Here is a 24,177-nt window from a genome sequence, read left to right as displayed (position 1 = left end):
ACGATAATTGGACTAAAGAATGCTTATGAGATTTTACAGTCTTGGTCAAAATGTTTGCACACTGTTTTATACTGATGTTATTCTCTACATACATCGAATAGTTATTGAGCAAATGCTCAAGTAGCAGCAGAGATGTAATGTTCGATCGGAAAAAAACATGTAGGAATTGTTATAGTGAATCTGAATACGTTGTTTAGGACATTTGTTTGCCAAATAAACCTTCCTTGTATCAAAGGATGTGTTGGGGTATGATATTTTTCAAAACAGATTAACGTTTTGTTCAGTAATTTTCTCTGTACATGGTGTAGATCAGTGGCTCTACATTTTGGTGCTCACGGCACATTAAGAAAATAATGTTAGCTTAACGGCACACTCGTTTGACCCCGCACTCGAAGACAGGATGGTTTTTCTGAATAAAAACATGAAATACAGTAATTTAGGGCTATTTTTTATAAATAAAAAATGGACTCAAAAAAAGGACATGTTGGCTTAAATGAACTTGATTATTGTACACGGTCATGAAAAAGCATATTTGATGTCATACATCTACAAAAGTTCGAGGCACACCGTTTAGGAACCACTGGTGTAGGGTGATGTCTCGTCATGTACCAGATGATATATTGTATCAATTTGTTCTACTGTCCAAAAATGTTATGAAGTAAACGGACATTACCAGAACAGTATGGTACCCTCATTGTACTGTATCCAAAATCCTGAAATCTTATTTGACTAAAGAAAACATTGTTCCAGGAAAGTCTGCTTGTAGATGTTAAAACACTACCGCCAGAGATAACCATGTTTTGGTCTTGCAACACCTTACAACAGGAATCGCATGAACGTATACATTACGGGATATCCAGAATAACACTGAACAGGAGAGTGACCAAATCAAATTATACTGCTAAAAGGGTTAGCTGCAAGCCAATATTAACCAAAATTCACCACAGTCACCATGTTTCTTTGGTACAAAGACAATATACCAATTTATAGTTAGGGCATGGTGACATGTCATCTTTTCAGATGAGTAATGTTTCTGGCTTTTAAGAGCTGATAATAGAATTTGTATTCGTCGTTTGCTTGGATAACAGATGGAAGAAAACCTGTTTTCCCACAGGAGGTTGTGCAGTACGTATCTGAGCAGCTATTCATCGTTGTGGAGAAACTGTTCTAAGTATTTTCTAGAGAAAAGTCAGTGATGCATTCTACAGGAGACGATGTTTCTACTATATACTAAGGCAAAGTTTAGCAATAATTTTGTTCTCCGGGATAGCAATGCCTCCAATACACGTATTGTACAGGATTATCTCAACCAGACGGAGGTTAAAAGAATGCCATGATCAACAAAGTCTCCAGACTGTAATTCTATTAAAAACTGTTGGGTAGAAATGAGCCGCAAAATTACTAGCCACTACCCCAAACCAGCTATCGTAGCTAGGAGTTAGCGCCTTATAATCATAAGCTGGGATGAAATCACAGTAGATTACATCAGCAACCTAATCGATAGAATGCCACATTGCTTTTCAGAGGTTATCATAATAAATGAAAAACAAACTTACCACTGAATGTTGAATATGAAGTGATATAAGGTTACCTAGGATATCTATAATAAATTCATGTTACATTTTGTCGTTATGTTTGTCTTTTAAGGTTTTATTGTAATAACAGAAAGGTGGAATTACACATTTTTATACAGGTGTCTGATAAAATTGTTTGCTTTTTAAGTAGATTATCCATAATGCCAATAGAACCTTTCTTTTCATAGAAGTTACACATGAGATCTTTAATATAATATGCATTTTTCAGTTTGATAGAACTAAATGTATTTATATTACACCTTAATAATAATGAACTTATTTGTAACAAAATATTCAAACATTTTGGTCAACACTGTAGTTCTGTGTTTTCGCTTGTTGTTAAGCGCAAAGCTACACATTATATCGGCTATTCGTGCTTAGTTCAACAAAAGGATCGAATTCTGAATTTTCACATTATAAGCCCTCAGTCTTTACGTTAAGCCACCGAGGACCTTTTAGCTCGGAAGAATAACTGTAAGAACCATAGCCAACGACGAAAATGGCAGTTTGCGTCACCACATAAGGTATTGCTCTAATGAAACCTTTAAAAGTGCTTCTAAGAACAAGTCCTATAATTAATCATTTCGATTAGCAAAACTTGTCGAACTTGATTAGCACTTTGGTAATAAAACCAGCCCTAAGCAATATTTAATTCGATTACAAAAAATTAGAACCTACGTAGGAAAACAATTGTTTATTAATAACTACGTATATTAGAAACCTTGGTTTAGCAAAAACCATTGCCTTATACGTTAGGTTCCTCGATTAGTAACATATATTCTTAAGCGAAAATCTCTTTGATTATTATCAATTACTCAGTGTGATAAACATACGGGTTAACAGCTAATAAATAATTCTATGCTCGGAGCATTTTGGTCAATAGCAAATAGACATAATGTTAAACACTTTACCTCAGAAAGAAACGAGTCCAAGTTGTTTGATTAAGAACTACCAGTCCTTACTTTTTATTAAACATTGGACGTCCTTGCGTCTGTATATTTATTAAGGATTTTCTTCAGCGCAAAACTGCATTATGCGCGTTGTACTTGTAGAGAAGATCGGATCCTGAATTCTATAGTTTTGAGCACTAATTCTTACTGCTAATCCACTGGTGGACATTGAGGAGTTTTCAAGTAACGTTGGCCCAGGCAATTAAACTGGATTTTATCTACATTATTCAGTGAGTGAGCCATTAAGCAAGTTTTATCCTCACCACTAAACTTTAGAGACTTCTCCAAATAACATTTATTAACACTAAACAATCACAAAACTAAGTGCGTGTATTGTTATACTTAATTTTCAGTGCATTTGTATTATAAAAATAAAGGAACACCTGGCAACAACAATTAATTCCCAGTGATAATAGTAACAACAATTTACTTAAAATGATGTTCTTTCTTACAATATTTTTGAAAGAAGAAAATTTCAAGATTGCGGAATGATATAATTGAGTTTAAAGTATGATGGATGTGTGGCAATGAAAATGTAATACATTGATCTGAAATCCATTTTCCAACGATATTTAAAAATGATTATTTAGATTTTAAGCCAAAAGATGTCGCGACACTTGATGAACACTGGGTCATGTAATCTTAAACCAACCAAAATGCCACATTTGAAAAAAAATAAATAATTGTCATTTACAAATCCATTTTACTTACAGAAACTATCAGTTTTCTCCTAAAGTCATTATTATTTAAATAGAAATGACTAAGATAAAATATTTAACAACTGAATTCTTCACCTCTGGAATTTTGGTTTGTTTCTCAATTCGTAGAACTTCTCGGAAAACTATAACCGGAATTTTATATATAATCAATACGTGATGTATTAAATTACGAGAGTATAGATCACTAATGTTCAGGCCGAGTTATCCCTAATTTTGAATTACTGACCAGAGGGAAGGCAACCAGCCAACGGCACCCATTGTCACTAGAAATTTATTTGGCTATTTGAGCCAAATAATCTGAAGGTTAACAACTAGAATCTACTTAGAATCTAGCCAGTTATGTGAATTTCAATAAGGGTCACGATTTATTTTGCTACTTTCATTTCGTTTTTCTTATATTTCAAGTAAACATGACCTTCTTCTTGAATATCACTTAAAAATACAGGTTTTTCATAAAGTTTACCGCCCACGGTAATGTAACGTATTTCAGAAAAACAAAACAAAACTGTAGTTTTATTTAAACGTAAATGAGTAAAAAATAAACTTGTACTTTTATCCAAAGCTCAACAGCGATGTTCAAGATAGATTATTTTAATCAAAACGTACTTTTTCTACATAATACTTTTACATTTTACGATGCATATTTTTTCTATCACATTCTGTATATAAACGTTTGTTCATTATTACCTTTAATAAAAATTAACCTTACTGGGTTACTTTAATTACAATGAAAACATTAAAGGAAAAATAACAAAAGAAGTAAAATTAGTTAAGACTACTGTTATTTATGTATATGACCATATAGAAGCATCTTTTAATGAAGTACCTTTGTTAATAACTAATACTATTTGGTAGGCATGCTCTTAACTAGATTTTGGCAGGTATCTTATACACTTTCCTTCACTGCTGTTTCAAAAACACAACCAGATTATGTCAAGAGGACTGTGTTATAAATTTAAATTAACAAAATCGCTCGAGCGGAGAATGAAACTTAACTTACAACCTTCCCACTGCCCTTCTACAGTTGCTACAATAATCACATTAAAACTACTCGTTTGCCTAACCTTAGACCCCTGTTCTGCCATTAATTTGAAACTAGGTGAAACTGCTTTCAATTTTTCAAGTGTTCTCCACGAGCTTTTCCTAAGATTTCAGTGCTGATAGTTTTACACCAAACAAAACGGTTCCAACATCATAACTTAACCAAGTTTCTTGGACTAACATCATCAAACGTAGCCATATTGTTTTCATATTAACTGAGGTCCTTTGCAAAGTTTGCTGGGTATAACGCGTGTCATGATGGAAGAGTTCCTGGATTCAATTGGACAAGACAGTGAACATATATGTGCGTGAATGGCGAGTCTGTGTAAAATATTTATTTTAAGGAAAAAAAGGAAAAACAGAGCATCGTAGCTTTAGTGTTAACACAACACAACAAAAGCTACAAAGAATTATGTCAGTTTCATGAACTGGCCTGCCTACTTACAGATGTTTTACGGATCTAGATGGGAGTTGGAAACTGCCATGAGCCCTCAGACATTTTTGTCGTATAATTCCTTGTTTTATACCGTGGGTGGAATGTGAAAAAAAAACTTCTTTCCCTTGAAGCAATTTTCATAAACCTTATTGTGATATTTGTCTTATCCTCTTGACCTTTATATTGATATCTAGGTACGCTAACCCCAGCCCACGCTCAGACCATGATATATGAGTATTATTGTGTTTTTCTGCTTTTATTAATTTAAAAGAAATTAGAAGATTGCAAGATATTGGAAAATTCCTTAAAAGTTCAAATAATACATTTGAAATGAAATTCTTTGTTTAATCATGAAACTCTGAAATATTTGCAGTATCTTTAAATGTCCAAACTGAAAAGTGGATAACATTATTCAAAAATGTAGTGTTCAAATTTTTGTTTCTCAGTAAAATGAATAATAGAACAAATATTGGTTTGTTTTGAATTTTGCGCAAAGCTACACGAAGGCTATCTTCGCTAGCCGTCCCTAATTTAGCAGTGTAAAACTAGAGGGAAGGCAGCTAGTCATGACTACCCACCGCCAACTCTTGGGCTACTCTTTTATCAACGATTAGTAGAATTGACTGTTACGTTAAACGTCCCCACGGCTTAAAGGGCGAGCATGTTTGGTGTGACGGAGATTCGAGCCCGCGACCCTTAGATTACGAGTCGAGTGTCTTAACCACCTGGTCATGGGGAGACAAAACAAATATCTTAAGCAAATTACACACATGCCATCAAGTATGTAGAAATTATTAAACTGGCTAAAACTGACAGATTTCTTTGCAAATGTTTATAAAGTTATACATTAATATCACCAAACAACTTCTTTGGATTTTTTTATAAATTGAAGAAACTATTACCTAGTTTTGTTTTTTTTACTAAAATGTTGACAGTTTTTGACAATGAAGAAGAATATGTTACGTGCGTGATATATTTGATTATAAAACACAAGCATGAAATTAAAGAAAATGTGTACAACTAATTTTCTTTTCTTTACTATATTCGAAGAGTAATACCGCTGCAGTCTTAACTATTTCAAACCTTGAATCTACTGTAGACGCTATAAAGTTAATATGGTTCGTTGTCCTAATTAATAGTTTATACCATCACGTAACCAGTAATTAGTAGCAGTATGTAGGGCGAATCGTGTAAGATATGGGATAAATATTTTATGTAGTTGCAAACGGCATTACTAGCATCTCTATAGCATAATGAAATGCACAGTATTACAACAAATGGTTTCTTTTAATGAGTACTTTCTGACAACTGTATTGAATACATGTAACATCCCCCCAACAGTCATCCTCTATCAGTTGCTGGGTTATGGCGATATATACACATTTCGAGCTAAATATATATATGTACCGCTTTTAAAATGGTCAAACTTCATGAGATATTATTGATATTACGACCGAAACATTGCTAAAAGTTAAGGTATCCAACAGATAAATCAATGCATTCTAATCATTATGACATTTTGTTTTATGACATTTGTTACTCGTAGTTAGACAGGTATATTAAATTCACTAAATTGATAACCAGATTGATGTTTGGTTCTGTTATACGTAAGATGAAAATTGCCTTGCTCAGAAGTTAACGAAACATATTAGTATTTCATGAAAATACAAACTATATGGTTTAAATGGAAGCCTTCTTCATACATATATGATTCATAGTATCTAAAGCATTATTAGACAAAGTTAATTTAAATTGGTATTAATCTTTTTAAATGTACGATAGGGTTGCTTAACGTATACAATATAGAGACGACTTGTTGAGCCTAATGGAAAACTGTATTGATTTGTCAGTTATGAAACTTTAATGTAAGCATATTTTACTTCACTACTTCGTTTTATTACCAAGATAAATACATTATATTTAGTTAACAGAAAATACCACTCTCTTACTGTGAAGAGTAAACGTACAGATACATTAAGCCAATTAATGTTTATGAAATCTTAAACATTCAGTTAAGATTTTATTTATGGGGAAAACGCTGCAGTTCAAATCTTTTAACAAGCAATCTCTAAATAAACAACAACATAAATGGTAGAGCACTTTGTAGAAACCATATTCGGCATTTAGTCTTTTTTTTTTTTCTGAGTTTGTTCGTTTATTTTAAAGCAACTCCATATTGAGCTATCTGCTGCGTTCACCGCGAGAGTTGAACTCTAGATTTTAGCACTGCAAGTCAACAGACTTATCACTGTCATCGCGGGGGACGTTTTATCTGAGCATCTAAAGGAATGTGTATAATTTAATAAGGAATCCAGAGTTGTACGACGATTTATATATATAGATAACAACCAAAGAAGTTATGATCGTTTTTTTGTGAGTAGAGTTTGGTAATTATATTTACCCTAATTTAATAATTGGTGATGGCGTTGTTGTAGTACATTATCTATGAATATTCACCATTTTAGAACTTTCTGTGAAATCTTTGGCGAACCGCTGAGACATAAAACCACAATCTCTGAGCATTTGCTTTTGCCAAATGAAAACGAAATCGGATTCAAAGATAACATACAAATGTAAAGTAGCAAGTGCATCATGTGTGTATAAATCAGAATGCGAAACTTTTTACTCAGAAAGTTAGCCGTAGGAAAGCTTAAAAAAAACTTCAGGGAGGAGGCAAGCGTATCTGTGTACAGGAGCAGCAAACCTACAGATGTATCTGATGACATGTACTCGATTGGGATGAGGACGTATATGAAAAAAAACAAAACAATTCAACACTAGAGAAGGAACGGAGAACATAACGATATTTTTTTCTGAGAAAAGTGCAAAACTATTAGAAGAATAAGAAAAAAGAAGACAAGTACAATAATAATGACCAAAGCGAACTACCATAACGTGTGGGCGATCCACTTCGATAGGAATGAAAAACTTCAGCGACTATTTGAGTGAAATATAACATCACGGCTAAAAGATTCCTGAATCATCTTTAACACAGCCATGTGCCGCCAGGATCTCAAGGGATAATCCACTTCTTTCTTATTAAAATAATCATATATTCTGCCGTTAAGTCAGAAGTTGCTTGTTAATTATAGACTAGGTCTTTTTTCTTTGCCAACATATGAAGCTGACTAATAACACCATTTATGTCTGTATACATTACATGATATTCATGGGAGTTTTTCAGTTCTATCAGCACGTTGTAGAAGTTTAGCACCTACTAAAATACAGATTCTTCTACACCCAGTTTATACACAATATAACATAAACAACATAATCTTTAGTAAAAACAAGAGATCTATTGGTCCATCTAGGCTGTCCCATACACTAAACTAAACTGAAACTCTTTAAAAAACCCTTAAAATCCAACCCTTATCATTCACATACTTATCAAGATTTCCCTTTAAACTCATTTAAATTTACTGCCTTTATAACATCTGAAGGCAACCCATTCTAAAGGCTAACCACCCTGTTAGAAAAATAAGATTGTCTTCGCTAAATTTATTCCTGACCTGATAACATTTTTATTTATGTCTCTAGTCCTACCATTCTCATCATTAAGGACAAAGAAAGGATCCATTAATACTAACATTTTCTTGAAAATCTTAAACACTTCAGTCAGATCCCCTCTAACCATGCGTTTCTCAAAAGGAAAACAAGTTCAGATATATTAACCTATCTTGGTATGAAAACCCTTCCATTCCAGGCATCATTCTTGTAAGCCTCATCTGAACCATTTCCAACAATCCAATGTACTTTCTGAGGTAAGGAGTCTGAGATTGAACATCATACTCTAAATATGGTCTAACCAGAAACATATACAATGAAACTGTAGCCTTTACAGATTTATTTTCAGTACTTCTGTAAATACAACCTTATATGAAAAAAATATTCAAGATCTTAGCTTTTTAATAACTTCTCTCTTTGATAGTACCATTAATTATCACAGCACATTTGTAAGAGCGGAACCAGGTAGCATTGCGTAGTCTCTAATTCTGAACCACGACAACCCGTAAACAAGAGGTCAGCAGTGACTATTTTTGTATTTTCTTATTCTGTTGTTATTTATTATTTTGTATACTTCATTTTATTTTATTCTTTTCTTATGCACATATGATTATTTTAATGCTATTACGTGTACTACTTGTATACATTTGAGGATTTGGTCATTGACCTTAGAGCAGGTCACCTTCCGTCCAATGAAGTCCTCAAGTTTCTCTAAGTTATAATGCGTACTTGAATTAGTTTAAGCTACATGACCTTTCTACTTATCAAACGATTAAAAGGTAAATTTACTGTCTTTTCTAATTATTATTCTATGATACCATTTAATACATATCACATGTTACACTCTAAATATTGTATGTTAATATTAAAGTTACGAAATAGATTATCTGTGCTGTGTCTATTACAAGTATCAATTTAGCGATATGAGTCCCAATATTTACTCCTGAGACAATTGGAGGCATTATAACAAATAATAACACTTTTGTTATATATTAAATATTTTAAAATTATGAGCCGTTATCTAAGTATATTTGTGTATGTCTTCTAGATATAACATTGCCATCTTAGGCCTAGCTGAATGTAGTTAAGAACAAAACTACACAATGGGCTGCCTATAACTTCTGCGCCCACCATGAGTATTGAAAAGCGGTTTCTAGCAGTGAAAGTTTCCAGAAATACCGCTGTACCACTGGAGAGCACTCCAAAGCACTTGATTTGGCTTGTTGTGAATTTCAAGCAAAGCTACACGAGGGCTATCAGCGCTAGCCGTCCCTAATTTAGCAGTATAAGACTAGAGGGAAGACAGTTAGTCATCAATACCCACAGCTAACGCTTGGGTTACTCTTTTATCAACGAATAGTGGGATTGACCGACACATTCTAGCGCCCCCACGGCTGAAATGGCGAGCATGTTTGGTGCAACAGGAATTTGAACCCGTGACCAAGTCGAGTGCCTTCACCACCTGGCCATGCACTCGAAAGGACAAAAATTACGAAAACCGAAAAATACTTAATAAAAATATCGTGAATCCTACACTTCAGATTTTAGTGATAAATAAATAAAGAAAGAAAATATTTTATTTACGTCAAACCATATATATTTTGATAATCACCTATTCTAGGCTTTATTCATTATGAGATAAATAGAAGAATAAATAAAATACTTTTGTGGTGTGCCTTTTGTGTTGCTTTATGTTCGCCTACAAATAAACAAAATTATTCAGTTTTTATTTTAATCAACAAACAACTTTATTAGAGAGAGGTTAGCAATCTTGAGTTTCAAGGATAAGCTAAAATAATATGTTTATTAAAAATACGTAAAGTCAAGCGTTAAATTCACCAAAAGAAAACCAAAAGCCGCCTGGAAGGGTCACCTGTTTTAACTTCTCGCTCCACTAAATAGTAATGTCCTATCTGTCAGTCAGTTAGTAGACACTAAAATGATCTTATATTAATGACACTAAACGCTGCAATTTGTACAGTCATGCCGTCAATGAAACGTGCGCATACAATGAATCACGAGAACAGTTATGCTCCATGTAATCTACAACACAGTATGACTTATGAACTTAAAAGTAAGAAATACAAATATTTGTTGCTGTTAATTTTGATTCAATTTGATATCGAAACAGAACACTTTCACACTCTGTTAAATGCCCACAGAGCAACCCACATGTATATAAAGACAAACACACACTTATATCTGCATACTGGAATGCTAATCAGTGATGTCTAGAAACCCACTTGTTGAGAAATTTATATGCAAAAACGGCTCGTTTGGGTTGAGAAAATATTTTACATAGAAGGTCGAAACGTTGTTCGCTCTTCTATGTAAAATATTTTCTCAACCCAAACGAGCCGTTTTTGCATATAAAAATACTGGAATACTGTAATTTAACAAATAAAATATATTATAATGTTCGCAGTCTGGAAATACAACTGGCATGATACTGACTATACACTGTATATCAAAGGCTTTCGACATATTGAGGATGTTCAGAACATGCATTAAATGGCTGAACCTAAGTATTTTCACGAAATAATGCGGTTCTTATTGAAAAACTAAAACATTAAGACAAAGTTCTTTTTGTTTAAGCAAGTATTCAAAAATAAATATTAATATCGCTTTATATCCATCAAACTATATCTATAAAACTACTTTTTGGAAGATTAATTCGTTATGATATGGGAACTGCCAATGTCATATGGTGATTTTTTCAAACCAATTAATCTCTTGACACGTGCATTCAATTGTGAAAATTACTTTGTGACAATGTCTTTAAAAGATATTCCAGTTTCTTAAATAAATTCAGCAAAAATATTTTTCATCTCCCAGTAAAACCGAAAATACAAGTTTTGAGATCCAATTGTTGGTTTCATCATAGCCAGAGAAGGATCTCTTTGTTGAAAAAAAAAAGCGAATCAACTTTAGAGCAGCCACTTTTAATGATGTACTTTATATATGACACTGTCAAGGCCTTCGATAGCTACAGAAATCCCCAGAAACTGCACGGCTTATTGCGTGAAAGAAAAAGAAAACCGTGTGAAAGTGTGTAATATACGTCAGCCTGATAAATGCCAATTTTTCATTTTACCTTGAACTAAACACAATGAAAGAATGTAATCAGCGTTTGAAAGTGCGGTGGAATGTTTCTTACCCTGAGAAGAAAAAAACACATTGTCTCAGCCAGAATGTAAAAAGATAAATGATATAATAAACAAGGAACCCCATTGAAGAACCTGAGGTTTACGTTATCTAATTGTGTTGTTCTACTGTTAAAGTTGTGAATCGTGTTTTGTTGGACGGAAAGAAAAATTTGGATAGACAAAAAAAAGAAACTGTAATTATGAACGGTTAACATTTGGCTAGTGGAATTAGAGATGTTTACATAAGAGCTAAACAAAAGCAAGATCACAACAATACTTGCGTTAATCTATCCACAACCTCTGAGATTTAGCATTTCTTTTTGTTAAGGGAAAAGGTTTACATTGAGGAATCTGCGCTGTGTCTAACGAGAGGAATCGAACATCAGATTTTGGCATTATAAGCCCTTAATCTTACGGCTAAGATTTATTTTAATTTACATCTAAATTTATTTTAACAATTTCATAAATAACTTCAAATTCAAATGCTACTTAAAATTGGTACAGTTGTTGCATGCACTATAAGTTAAAAAAATGAAATATTTGAGCCCTGAGAAAAATAACAGTGTTTGAATAATATATTTAATTACATAATTATACTTTTATTTTACTATTGTAATAGGTATTATCGTATTTAAGTGTTTAGAAACATAATATGTAACTCAGCCTTGTAAATGTTCTAAAGGTCGGAATTTTATGAGAACTAAGTTCATAAGTAGAGTTATTGTAAGTGATCACATGTTTTTACAATATTAAATATTTTATTAATGTTAAACATTAGAGAAATTGGAAATACGGTGTTTTAAATTCGGCTGATCTTCATCTCTTTGCATATATAATGTCCAATATTATCAGAAATGATCATGATGATTCGAAGTAAAAAGACGAAGCAATATTATGTAGAAAAGGTAAACATTTAACTTTATTGTTGTTTTTTTAACGAGCTACGGAGTTAGCCTAGTGTTTGCAATGTTGGAGTCTGTGAATTTGATTTGTTTTATTTGTTTGTTTGTTTTTATTTCGCGCAAAGCTACTTGAGGGCTATCTGTGCTAGCCATCCCTAATTTAGCAGTGCAATACTAGAGGGAAGGCAGCTAGTTATCACCATTCACCGCCAACTCTTGGGCTACACTTTTACCAAAGAAGAGTTGGATTGACCAGCACATTATAATGCCCCCACAGCTGAAAAAGCGAGCATGTTTGGCTCAACGTGTATTCGAACCCGCGACCCTCAGGCTACGAGTCGAACGCCTCAACCCATCTGGCCATGCCAGGTTTGTGAATTCGAAGATTTGTGGTTCGCGAACATACGTTCTTCACTTTTGGGCCATGAATACGCTGTAAAATGACAATCAAATCATACTATTCGAAAAAGCAAAAACATTCTCGATTAGGTGTCTTTCCTCTAGTTTGAGATCGAGATAATCTTGTGCAGATGTGCACGAAGTTCTAAAATAAACAAGCAGACGCCTTTTTTTGAAATCCTAGTTTACATGACTTTAATATTCCTATTTAGAATAAAATATATAAATATATAGTTTGTACATAGATGTTATTCACTTTCCTTTTCAAACATTAACACACTACGCTTCTATTTACTCTTATTTGAAAGGAGAAGAGAAGAGAGAATTTCAAACTTCAAAATAAAATCTTTACACCTTTTATTTGATACTTAAATAAAATGAATAGATTTATAATGGTATTTTTACAGAAACATAAAAATATCTCGTCACTATATACAGCAAAGAAGCAAGCTTTTATTTATATTTAAATATATACAATAGTTCAGTGAAGTAAAATAATCTTAGTTAATATATATATAAAGATTTGTTGAAGTCTTAACATATCACATGTCAGTTTAATTCATCTTAGCGCAGAACCTGTTGATATGTTAACTTGAAAGTTCAGTTTTAATTGTAAAGTTATTCCGAGTGGTTCTGTTTGTTTGTTTTGAATTTCGCACAAAGTTACACGAGGGTTATATGTGCTAACTGTCCCTAATTTAATAGCGTAAGACTAGAAGGAATGTAGCTAGTTGTCAATACCTACTGCCAACTCTTGGGCTACCCTTTTACCAAAGAATTCCACACGAATTGGCCATAACATTATAACGCCCTCACAACTAAAAAGGGGAGCATGTTTGGTGTGACGGGAATTCAAATCCACAATCCAATATTAAGAGTCCAAGTGCTCTAATTATCTGGCGATGCCAGGTCTGAATTGCTCGGTACACTATTTAACAACACTAATAGGGTACTGGTACACCAGTGCTATTAAACAGAGATAAATCTTTTGGCTTAAACTTCAAGCGCATTAAGGACATATGTGATGAGGACATCAAGGGGAAAAGTATTGTCAACCATGATGGAGTAGAACAGTGTAGATTTTTATAGTTATAGGATGTAATTTCTTTCAGTTTTAGTATGTAATTGACGTGGCGTGAGAGTACGAAAAATAATAGGGACAAACGTCTTAGAAATGTTATTACACTTCCTTTATGTATAACACAGGGTATGTCGAAGATTTGTTTTATTTTTGGACGGTCATCAAACACGCACTTTCCTTGTGTACTTGGTAAACTAAGGCCCATTAGTGTGAAACTCCCCATAGGCAAGGTTTGTTTGCACTTATTCGTCCAAACATCACATTTCTGATCTTTTATAAGTCCAACCGCTTATAAGATTTCTTGTTAGTCATCTTTTTTATAAGAGTAACTTCAGACTGTCTTTTATAAATTGAAAAACCAAGGTCCCAACCTTGAATATTGAAAAAAATATTAACGTATTACTATAACTGGCATTTTCTTATATATATAATTTCACTCCAAACTATATATAACCACAAGCTGTTAAACAGTGACCATTGTTCGTGGAAGGTATTTCATTACGGAAAATTTAATTGAAATAACCAGACATTTAAGTAACAAATTTCAGGGAATACTATTAAATAGTATTCCTATAAATATAGCATTAAAAACCGAGACTTACATTTCTTTTATAAGTTTAATATGAAATATTTGTTTAAATAATTGATTTATTATTTTGTGGTGAAGCCTTACTGGGTGATCTGCGGTTACACGGCAGTAAATCAGGTCTCGAATTTTACCACTGCAAGTCCATAAAGTTAAAGCTATCTCACCGCACGTTATCAGCATATAAAATAATTTTAACGTTTTTTAGTCATTTAGCAGACAAAATCAAAAAACACTAGACAATAATGCTTAACAGAAATAGTAGGTTAATATCCGTAATTCATTATACGGTTCAGTAGGTCTTGTTGTTTGTAAAATTTGCCGCAATGTTTGGTCTGGTAAAAGGAAAATAGCTTCTCTTGCTACATTTGTGATAATTTCGCAAGAAACATTTTGATTACATACCGTATCTTCCAATTTCGAAAGATATTCAAATTCAGGAATGTAATGGAGCTTGTTATTTTATGGTATGTTAGAAGATCATAAACGTTGTGCAAAGTCTGTACATAACATAACTAAGGTTTTAATGCCTAGCATTCAAGTGCCAAAAGGTTGTGGTTCGATATTTCCAGCTGCTCAAAGTATTACTACGTCATGTCCAAAGGCCTAAGGTTTTGGTGCTTAACAACCTATCGGTTCAAAGTTATATAGTTTAACGTTTAAACGTTTAAGGATTATAACGAATCAAGTTTATGCCAATTTAACACCCAAGTGTTACAAATTAAGAGGTCTGATCTGCATAGAATGATTTCACTTTCCTCGATCAGTTTACAGTGTTGAACGAACGTTATGGCTAGTATAGTATATGACAGAGGTAAAAAACTGAACAGACTGTGAATTTTGGGAGCACTGTACACAGTATTCATTAACTGTTTATGAATAAATGCACAAAAATTATTTATTATAATCTACTTTTTTTTTTTTACTTTTCTTTAGTAACCTATATTTATTTATACCCAAAATAAGAGGCATTATTCGAGTAGGTGAAATTGCAATTTTTTCGTCTCTCAAACCGTTATGAAAACAGAGCATTTTATACTAATTATTTAAATAAACTTAAGTTTATAATTAAATCTAACAAGAACGGCATGCGTAAAGTTTAATAACACAGCATGGGAGTTTAATACACGAAGAAGCTGTTTGTCTTTGGAATACTGATAAAACACTTACTTTCCTGGACTCGTACATTTATGTGTACCCATGCCTACATCAAGCACATACGAAACGGTTGACAAAGAGAACGCTAATTACTTATTATAGATTTAGAAAGCCTGTCCCTTGGTTACGAACCTGCCTACAGACTTAATGCTTTGGACAAACAAAGAGCTGTCAGTCAAAATATCACGTGCTCTCTAGGGTATTTTTTCTGGCGCTCTAACTAATTTAAAGAAAAACAGATTAAACACAAACCGAATTCTCAAAACAATTGCCAAATAACAAATGTCTCTTTTATATAATTTCTCACATGAAGTGGAATGTCGAGAGATATTGATGCATTGGTTTGTTTTGAGTTTCGCGCAAGCTACACGAGAGCTATCTGCGCTAGCCGTCCCTAATTTTGTAGTGTAAGACTAGAGGGAAGGCAGCGAGTTATCACCACCAACCGCCAACTTTTGAGCTACTCTTTTACCAACGGATAGTGGGATTGACTGTAACATTATAACGCCCCCTCGGCTGAAATCATGGTTAGTGTGACAGGGATTCGAACCCACGACCCTCGGATTACGAGTCGAGTGCCTTATCACCTGGCCATGCCGGGCCACTGATGTATTAAAACGTAGTTTATATTCATGTAATTTTTTCAATTGTTTCAATTCCTCGTAGGAAGTTTAGGAAAAATAAATAAACGTATTTGTAACAGACATCATGTGGATATTACATTCAAGCAAATGTGACTGCGTATATTTTACCACACATACTTCAAACATATTGAACTTTTGTTTTTCTTCGTGCGTTTCCAATAACACTTGCGTTTATACGTAAGGTATAAGGCTAGCGTATATCAAATTATACATATAAGTATTGTATAGCACATTCACAGCCCGTTCTACGCTGAGGTTCAACAGCTGTTACCGTTATTTTGCGGAAATGAGACCCCTATAGTTCATAGCAATATGTTAAAACGTTGTGTCCAAATACATGGTTCCACACCGAGAAGACATTACTTATCTTGAATCTATTTTTATTTTTATCAACCTTCGAATGGTACCCATAAAGTGACAATATTCATTATTCTGAATTTAATGGAAATAGTATAATAATGATAGGAAAACCTGACGTTCAGGGTATAACATTATATATTATATGGCCGTATTATTTAGGCAAAAAATTTTGTTCGTTGGTTACAATGAAAGTCCCTTCCTCCCTTCCCGGAAGCTCACCAGTAAGCTTAAATACTTATAACACTGAAATTATTGTTTCGAATTATTCGACGAACAAAGCGCAAATACATTATTCTGTGACTTTGAACAGTGCGTACAAACAAAAATTAAAACACAAACTTTTTAATGTTTTATTATGATGAGGTTTACATATTATGTACATGCAGGTTATTGTTACTGGAAATCTTCAACACTATACTAAACTACTAAATGCATTACTTGTATTTATGAAATAATATTATTTCTAAATATTTTCATCACTAAAATCTCTCAGTCTGCGATAAATGTCAGTGGTGTTTTTTTTAAATAATAATATATTTTCAACAAATATTTTTCTGATATACAGGCAGATGAGGAAAACTGTAATATTACATAAAAAATAAAATGCTTGCAATGAAACAAGAGTAAGGCTTTAAAATACCTGAAATGATGAAGGCTTATTAGGCCTGAGATAGGTGACTTTCATCACTTTTTATGTTATTTTATGAAAATTATATGATTTCGCGATTCAAACAAAAAGATAATGACAAAACATACTATGTTAGACGTAGTTTATTGATTAGTCTATACATCAGAAAGTTCGTAGTTTAAGTCCCACAGTATGTTGCTCAACTCGTCTCACACCTATTTTTAGATATCGATGTAGCATGAAAGCAGCTCTCAGTCTGAATATTCAATTAGTTTTTGCGTAAGCGAAGAGTTCTGCTGACACGTTGCCTCTCCTATGTTCATCAGTTCAAAAAGAGAAGCGATTATGCGTAAACCTTATTGTTGACAAAGACTTTCTAACAAGAATTTCTATTTTTCTGTATACGTTTACACTTTGTCCTACATCATCATGTTACACAGTAAAGCTCAACTTTCCTAATACGTTTCTTTGAACTTCATGAGAATAATAAACACCCTGAAATAAAAGCTCCAAAAAATCATCTATCAGCTAGCCAAAATTTAAGACTGAAAGTTGATCACCAGAAGACATTTAAAACTGGTCAAACTTCTGCAGGGCTAGGTGGACATTATGAGGATTATGCTAACTGAATACTTAAATAGAACATCTCTAAGAATGAGATACAAAACAAGTAAATTTTCCTTTACACCATTTGAGTCACACTTAGTTCTTTTTTTGCCTATGAATCCAAACTATCCGTATTAGAATGCTCATGCAGCTTACCAGAGGTGCAATTGTCTTGTCCAATGTAATGTTAATTTTTAAACCTTTTTGTGATTATCAAATGATTATACGCTGAGATATAACTTCAAAATATTTAAGTTTTTTTGTAACCTTTTCATTGAAAAGTAAGACTGAAGCAATTGAAAACTACCTTTTAAAAAGAAGTGTGCACCAGAAGTCTTGGTTGCAACATACATTAAGGACTTAGCATAATGTTTTTAAACTCAAATTACTACAGTCAACAAGCGATAGAATGTAGTGATTCACAATATCACATGTCAACAGATAATATTATATATACGATTACAAATATTCGATTTAATCTTTAAGAAGATTAGATAATTGAAAGAAGTGTCTTGAATACGTTGTTTCTCTTTTTATAAAAGTGATAGATAATATAAAAACAACAAAACATTATTATCTTTATTGAAAACCAGGACTGATTGGTAGTGATAGATAATATGCATCTAACAAAACAATATTACCCTCATTGAAAACCAGGACTGATTGGTAGTGATAGATAATATGCTTAAAACAAAATATTATTATTTTTATTGAAAACCAGTACATATTGGTAGTAATAGATAATATGCTTAAAACAAAATATTATTATTTTTATTGAAAACCAGGACTGATTGGTAGTGATAGATAATATGCATAAAAGAAAACATTAATATCCTTATAGAAAACCAGGATTGAAAACCTGGAATAATTGGTGGTGATAGATATTAAACATATAACAAAACATTATTATCTTTATTGTAAACCAGTACTGTTTGGTGTTGATATATAATATGCATCTAACAAAACAATATTACCCTCATTGAAAACCAGAACTGATTGGTGTTGATAGAAAATATGCTTATATCAAAACATTATTATCTATATTGAAAACCAGGACTGATTGGTGGCGATAGATAATATGCATATAACAAAACAGTTATATCTTTAATGAAAACCAAGACATTTTGGTGTTGATATATAATATGCATCTAACAAAACATTATTATCTTCATTGAAAACCGGGACTGATATAATGATGGATTATAGGTTTATAACAAAGCATTATTATTTTTATTGAAATCCAGGTCTGATTGGTGTTGATATAAATATGCATATAACAAAACATTATTATTCTCATTGAAAATAAGGACGGATGGATAGTGCTATATAATAAGCATATAATAAAACATTTTATCCTTATTGAAAACAAGTTCTGATTGTTTTTGATAGATAATATGCTTATTACAAAATATTTTTTTATTGAAAATCAGGACTGATTGGTGGTGGTATATAATATGTATATAACAAAAGATTCTTATCTTTACTGAAAACCAGAACTGATTAGTGTTGATAGTTAAAATGCATATAAAGAAACATTATTATCTTTATTGAAAACCAGGACTGATTGGTATTGATAGATAATATGCCTATAACAAAACACAATTAAACTTCTCTAAAACGAGGACTGATTGGTGTTTATAGATAATATGCATATAGCAAAACGTTATTATCTTTATTGAAAACAAGGACTGATTAGTGGTGGTAGATAATACGCATATAACAATACATTATTATCTTTATTGAAAACCCTGACTGATTGCTGTTGATATAAATATGCATATAACAAAACATTATTATTCTTGTTGAAAATCAGGACTGATGGGTAGTGCTATATAATAAGCATATAATAAAACATTTTATCCTTATTGAAAACAAGTTCTAATTGTTGTTGATAGATAATATGCTTATTACAAAATATTATTATGTTTATTAAAAATCAGGACTGATTGGTGGTGATATGTTATACGCATATAACAAAACATTATTATCATTACTGAAAACCAGGACTGATTGGTGGTGATAGATAATATGCATATAAAAAACGTTATTATCCTTATTGAAAACCAGGACTGATTGGTGAGGTATATAATATGCATATAACAAAAAATGTTATCCTTAGAGAAAACCAGGAATGATTAATGGTGACACATAATATGCTTATAAAAACAATCTTATCTCAGTTGAAAGCCAGGACTGATTGGTATTGACAGATAATATGCTTATAACAAAACACTATTAAGCTTATCTAAAACGAGCACTGATTGGTGGTAATAGATAATATGATTATAACAATACATTATTATCCTTATTGAAAATCAGGACTGATTAGTGTTGATAGATAATATGCATATAAGAAAACTGTATTATCTTTATTGTAAACAAGGAATGATTGGTGTTGATAGATAATATGCTTATAACAAAACATTATTATCTTTATTAAAAACTTGGACTGACAGATAGTGGTAGATAATATTATATTCAACAAAACTTTATTATCCTTAATGAAAACCAAGACTGATTGGTATTGATAGATAATATACTTATTACAAAACGTTGTTACACTTATTGAAAACCAGGACTGATTGTTATTTATAGATAATATGCATATAACAAAACATTTTTATCCTTACTGAAAACCAGGACTGATTGGTGTTGAAAGATGATATACATATAACAAAACATTATTATACTTATTGAAAAGAAGAATTGATTGTCGTTTATAGATAAATTTCATACAACAAAATATTATTATCCATATTGAAAACCAGGAATGATTGGTAGTGATAGATAATAAAAAATAAGTATACTTCGAGGACTGATTCAGTTGAAAGAGGGATATAAAGCATTATGTATTTTAATGTGATTGTGCAAAGAATGATCCAATGAACAGTGTGCCTGAACTTTGAATTCGAGGAGTGAAAGTTTGCGAGAAGTTGTTGCTGATACGCACTTTGCCGTTTGAAGTTGTCGGTGTACTATAAACGTGAAAGTTAGATCTTGCTGTTCGATTGGTCAAAAGTAACCCAAGCAGGTACAACTAGAGCTGTTATCCAGCGGACTTCTTGTTAACAAATTGGTAATTTAACCTGAGGTGTAACTATTATGTGTTATTTTTAGGCATAGTCCAAGACATTGTTAACTGGTTCTGTTACTATCATATTTAAATAAAGTCATGTCGACATATACCATTCGTTTGTTTTTAACATGTTTTATTTTGCAATAGAATCAATAAGAAAACATTTTCTGTTACTTAAAAAAATAAGTAAAGAAAAAATCAAAAGATATGCAGTTATAAAAACGAAATACACTCGCAGAGCCACGAACTTTCGACTTTACAACTTATAAACGCCACAAAAAAGACACAAACTTACGGTTCTCTTTCAAAATATGAAATAAACTCTAGTCTCCATCATAGTAAAGTATTTTTAATCCGCAGTTATAGTGTGGTATATATATATATACCAAAATTGAATATATATGACATATATATATATATATGTACTTCTTCCAAAGCTACGTATTCAATGGCTCCTAAACTTTTCTCCCGAAAGCAATGACGTAACGGCGATGAATCTTTTAACGCAAGAATAGAGCCTTTCAACACACAGCTTCCCTATGTATATATATCGTAGTTTTTCTGATAGCATACAGGTCAATGTCTCCCGCATGTGCGTGTTTTGGCAGATGTGTTAAATGGCCTGCAAGTGTTCGTTTCGTCTGAAGAATCGAAACTGATGGTCAGCTTCTTCAGAAAGCCTCACGACAAACAGCAAAAAGAGTATAGTGTAGATTAATCCTGATGTGAACTTTGTACTTCTTTCAAAAACTCTTAGACAGAGCTATCTTTGTAAGTGACACCTCCGTTGCAACTCATCTATTCGCTACGTATTGATCAACAGAAACTAGATAAGAAGTGTAGGGGCATGGTATCATATAAATTATCTGAAAACTTTACAATATAGGAAAAATTAAAGGATGTCAGTGTCACAATATCTGCCTATCTATCTCTCTGCTGTTTTTCTATCTATATTGGTAAAGACTATTTTTCTAGGTTGATAGAAGATGTTAAATTCTAGTCTATAATATAATTTATTTCTAAAGAAGTCATTATAGCTCTTTTACTACATTAACGTTCTCAAACATTTATATAAATAACTGTTTATCCATTTCTGATCCAGTCACTCGTTACTTAGAAGCATTTAATTAATCTTGACTTTTATGTAAAAAAACGAACGTATTTTTATAGTAAAAAGAGATGCGCTAATGTAAACATTTTCAAAGCCTATAATTAGCTTATTATCTTATCGTCTCCTTCATATTTAGATAATTACTCTGCATATCACCCACACACACACACATACACACATATATATATATATATATACATATCAGGGTATTTACTTTCAAAATAAACTGTAGTAAATATTAAATCCTGGGTGAACAGCTTGTAAAGTTACACATTTCATAACAAGTTTACAAAAAGAGTTGTATCGTGAATTATAAGGATAACATGACTTTCTGATAGTATAGTGTTGTGTTGTTATTTATAAACTGTTATTTTAAAGGCCACCCAGTGGCGCAGCGGAATGTCTGCGGACACCCACGGCTAGAAACCGGGTTTCCATACTCGTGGTGGACTGAACACAGATAATAGATAACAGCTTTGTGTTTAATTCCAAACACAAACTTATGTTGATAAGAAACTACTTGAAATAAATATTGTATTCTAAAGACAACTGGTGAGGATATTAAAATTTTAACTAAAATAAAGTACAGAACAACGTTTGAACTTTCTTATGCCATCTTCAGGTTAACAAAATGAGTTTGCAACTGACCATTGCTGGGCACATGCCTTAGTTTACGAGAGTGTGAACCAACATTATTCATAAAATATAATGCACTAACTGCTACGACTTGTGTATCGCAGAAAAAATGAAAATAAACTTTCGCACGTTTTGTTTCTTGAAAATCAAATAAGCACAACGTAACCATCGAAAACACCAACATACTAATTAATGAAACGAATACAAACAAACACAAAATCAAAAAAGCCATACTTGTACAAGAACTCAAACCAAAATTAATTTAATATCAAATAACACCTTTATACTTATATTAATTAATAACCTAACATACAAATACAGCGCCCCTAAAATCTCCTACTCATTCAAACTCTCGTTCCTGATACGTGTGCTTAGTTGCAAACTCTTTTTTTTAATCTGAAGATTACATAAAAAGGTCGAAACGTTGTTCTATACTTTATTTTAATTACAGTTTTAATACCCATTCCAGCCGTCTTCAGAATACAAATAAATGTACTTTAAAGATAAATGTTATTAAACAAACTCATGCTGTTCTGTTAAAATTTCACTGTAAGTACATTCTAAATGAATGTGTAGAACATTCTTATTATATTTAAGCATACAAAATAAACAAGGCGTCTTTGAGCGCAGTACCACCTCCTCCATCAAGGTTAAAATGATGAGATGAATTTCTATATCCAAAGACAAAACTGGTAAGATCGGAACTGAACGGTGTGGTGTAAAGGAAGTGCCTAACTAAAGAAAGGAAGTGCCTAACTGAAGAAAGAAAGTGCCTAACTGAAGAAAGGAAATGCAAAAGGAAAACAACAATCAGAAAAGACTAAGAATTGGATAAAAAACTGTCAAGAGCTCCGTAGACTTATTCCGTCGGTGCTGCCACTTACGATCAGTTTTCTTATTATTTTATGTCTATATAATGTAATAGCTAGTCTTAAAGTTGTTGATTATTTACTGATAACAGATGTGCTATTGTATAGCTTTTTTTTTATCTATAAGCGGAACTTCAGTTATTTATTACGTTAAGCGGATTTTGGAGACTTACCAATTCGCTGTAGTCCATGTCGCCTTGCCCGATAATACTCTATATGTATTTGACAAAAGTACAAGTTGACGATAGCCCTTCTGCGTAGTTGCAATTGCGAAATACTTTGTCGGGCTCAAAGCGCACCACTTCTCTCTGTTTTTTTCATAAGTACCTGATGTAGAAGTGCGACAAATTCCCAGCGCCCGTTTTAAACAGTAAAGTGGCGTCATTAATACCAAGAAATCATTACATACACAAATGGTCCTGCTGAAAAGCGGTTACATATTTAAAAGTAAGGGATACCACTCAGTGAAATGTTCAACATAATTATAATCTTTAAGACAGCGATTATATGAGGCTAGCGAACGTATGTAATATTAATAATGTTAAGTTTCTGTATTCTAGAGATTGTTATCACTCAGCTGAATCTTACTTCTGTTAAGAGACTCGTAAATGTTTTTATGGTCCTTTGTTATCAAATAAAATTATCCTGCCCGTTTAGTTTTTCCTTGAAATATATATCTTTTTTTTACGCTTTGATCAACTTTCAAGCTGTCTCACTAACACGTGAATCTTACACTCAGACGGCCCGACAT

General features: G+C 32.4%; 1 long non-coding RNA gene across 2 annotated transcripts in view; it reads right to left on the bottom strand.

Annotated features, from left to right (window-relative positions):
- The window catches only part of LOC143229441 (uncharacterized), a 68,798-nt gene extending 45,064 nt beyond the window's left edge, over positions 1-23,734 (bottom strand). The window contains exon 1 of one of the 2 annotated variants that reach the window (XR_013015865.1): positions 23,600-23,734. This is a non-coding gene — a long non-coding RNA (uncharacterized LOC143229441). The remainder of the gene's footprint in view (positions 1-23,599) is intronic. The other variant, XR_013015866.1, reaches the window with a different exon arrangement.
- Positions 23,735-24,177: the final 443 nt, after the last annotated feature.

Source organism: Tachypleus tridentatus, chromosome 10, assembly GCF_004210375.1.
Source record: "Tachypleus tridentatus isolate NWPU-2018 chromosome 10, ASM421037v1, whole genome shotgun sequence".
In the NCBI taxonomy this organism is placed as follows: Eukaryota; Metazoa; Arthropoda; class Merostomata; order Xiphosura; family Limulidae; genus Tachypleus; species Tachypleus tridentatus.
The sequence above is the reverse complement of the archived record's forward strand: the minus strand, read 5'-3'. Positions and strand labels throughout refer to the sequence as shown.